Raw genomic sequence first — 2,986 nt, forward strand, 5'->3', positions numbered from 1 at the left:
TTAATAATTTTTTTTACAATATATTTCATTTTAGCATTAATATTATACTAAAAATCACTTAAAACGTTTATCTATTAAGTTTGTCAACCTTATAATATTTTATAAAATGAATTTAACTGATCTTAATTGACTAATACAACTTTAACAAGTTTTTTTAGTAATTTGAAGATTTAATTGTGAAGTGCATTCGATTTTATCATTTTTAACTAATGTTTCTAAATTTATTTTATAAATCAAATGTATAACATAGTATCTGACCCTCACGTTTGGCCCTCAAACCCTCTAGAGAGGGTTGATGGGCGGGTAAATGTTTTGAGATTTAAGCATTGGCCCGACCCGACCCAACCCTCGAGGTAAATGAGGGTAGGGCTGGCCCAGCCCTCAAAGCATGAGAGCTTCATTGTTTGAGGGCCGGACCAGCCCGACCCGGTCCATTTGACAACACTAACTTCTGCCATTGCCGCACCAAACTTTTCTACCTCTGCCTGACCATATTAATTTTTTATTATGACATCATAAACCCAAATCATCCTTTGTTTGACTATATATACATTCACACATCTATTCCTGCCAACATCCATTTCTTTTTTTAAGATCAACAAGTTTTAATTTAGAATTTCACTTTTGGGAATTATATTTACTGGTTTGATGAAGCAAATCATTAAAGAGTGAAGTCGTGAACCATCTTCTAAAATGGATTTTGAATGAATGGGGTGAATTATGTTAAATTATAATATCAATATTTTTTTTTGTGAAGATCGAGTGGGAAATTATTAGATTCAATTCATTGAGTGAGGGGAAGCCGGAAGCATGAGAAAGATTGGTTTTCTCTTTCTTTCTCTTTCTTTCTCTTTCTTTCTCTTTCTCTAATTTCTTATTTTCTAAGCATGAGAAAAACTTTGTATTTGTTTTTTTTCCTCTCTATTTTGTCAACAAACACACGAATAAGCCGTGTGCAACAAATTTGGAACCCTAGTTAAAACTTACTAAAGGTGGCCCAAACCCAAAATTCTTAAAAATAAAACAAAAAAACAAAAAAAAAAAATAACGTGAAAACCGGAGGAGTTCTTCATGTAAACAAAATAAAACGTGAGACCTTGAAATTATTGGAAGTGCGCCTTTGAATATCTACAAGCAATTTGAATGCTAAACAGTTACAGTTACATATTTTATTAATTACTAGAAGAGAATTCATTAGTTCTTCTTCCACACAAAACTAATTAGTTCTTCCTCACAAAAACAAATACTCATTTACAGATTTCATTGACAACTTTTAGAATAATATAAATTGAGTAACATAATCTTGAACTTTGTGATGTGCTCCCATTTCCCTTTCTATTCCTACATAAAAAATAAAATTAAAGAGATAAACAAAAAAATTATTTATTTGTTACTTAAAATTTTAGCTTGGAAATTGGTGTATGCATCTCTAAGTTAGAAAGAAACATCATTACCTCGTGTTTTATAAGACAAGCCTTAAGCTTCTCTGCATAACCAAATTAAATTCCTTATGTTTGCATCCACCTGAGAGCAACAAGAGAAATGAAAAGATTAATTACAATAATACATTTTCTCGGTAATCATAGTAGATTAGCAGTAGTAGCAATATAATAACAAAATGAGAATAATTACAGCACACACAATTTACCTTATATACATATGATCGATAGATCTGATACGTACTATATCATTTTAAAGAGGGAGAACTCTGGCTTTGGAGAACTCTCAAAAGGCGCTGCAAATGAAAAAAATAAAGTAACTATAAATCACGCAAGGAACATAACCAAAGTTTTATCTTGAACAATACTAATGAATTATAAACAAATGGTAGCAACTAATACTCTTTGTTTCTATTAACTAGCTAGACACTTACATTGTACATTATTAGTTCCATGACTATAGGCTTTGTCTTGAATCTAGAACTTTCAACAATGACAAATAAACATAAATACATGCTTACACATGTGTAATTAGTTAATTACATATATAATGCACTGACTAATTAAATGCGTCAAAACCAATAGAAATACCTGAACCAGTAAAATAGAAGCAGCAAAACTCATAAACTCTTCTGAGATACGATGGCAACTTTTCAGAATTTGATGCAAAGAGAATAGGGCTAGGCCTTGCTGCTAATGACAGACAAGGAAATAATTAGCAGTTTGAAGCAGGAGACATCATGAATGAACTATCAAAATAAAGGGTTATATTACATGGATCAATCTGTGGCTTGCCTCAATTGACAAAAGATTTTCACACTGATAATGGAAAACTCGACAATCTGCATCATAATTTGAAAATAAATAAATAAATAATGTATTTGAGAAGGTCTTTAGAATATTAGGACTGTTGCACAAATTAATTTTCACGTATGGTCAGAAAAATACCACATATAAGATAAACGCACCTCTAAACAAACAAAATAAAGCAATATGTAGACGACAGAGTGAATTAACTCATTCTCTCCTTCAAAGTTGGGGTAAGCTAGAAAGTGTCCTGTTATGTGCACTCAAAATTGGCAATATGAGTATAATTGAAAATCTTAAGAAATCCGATAAACATGATAGAATAGGCTTACCATTCATAGGTAAGCATCTATCTTGTAATACAGAATAAGCCCGCCCTTGACCATAACACTGAAGCAGTGAACAATCTTGTACAAGCTAGAGACATATAGACAACAGAAAAGACATAAGAGAACTACAATACTAACCCCCTACACGAATGCAGAATACAAAAACCATAGACTTGCCTTTGATCCCACCAGTATTTAGGAAGACCCATAACACGGTGCTGCCTCATGTTCAGGTACACCTCCACCAGGTATGTCAAGGTCGTTATGCCAGCTGCAAAAGGAAAAATCTTTGAGCAAAAAAAATCTACTGTAATAGGCGAAAAGATTCCAACAAAAGTTCGACAGCAGTAAAAACTAGGAAATTATTTAACAAGTAGAGAAGGCTTCAGGGAGATATAATCAAGGTGTGTG

The 2,986-nt window shown here is 32.3% G+C and overlaps 1 long non-coding RNA gene across 1 annotated transcript; it reads right to left on the reverse strand.

Annotated features, from left to right (window-relative positions):
* Positions 1-1,193: 1,193 nt before the first annotated feature.
* LOC147481269 (uncharacterized) lies at positions 1,194-2,099 on the reverse strand. The gene is made up of 4 exons (XR_015204000.1): positions 2,031-2,099; positions 1,649-1,735; positions 1,455-1,524; positions 1,194-1,341 (listed from the first exon to the last, which is right to left on the reverse strand). It is a non-coding gene; the product is annotated as an uncharacterized LOC147481269 (long non-coding RNA).
* Between the last annotated feature and the right edge of the window lie 887 nt (positions 2,100-2,986).

Source organism: Coptis chinensis, chromosome 8 (genome assembly GCF_015680905.1).
Source record: "Coptis chinensis isolate HL-2020 chromosome 8, ASM1568090v1, whole genome shotgun sequence".
Lineage (NCBI taxonomy): Eukaryota > Viridiplantae > Streptophyta > Magnoliopsida > Ranunculales > Ranunculaceae > Coptis > Coptis chinensis.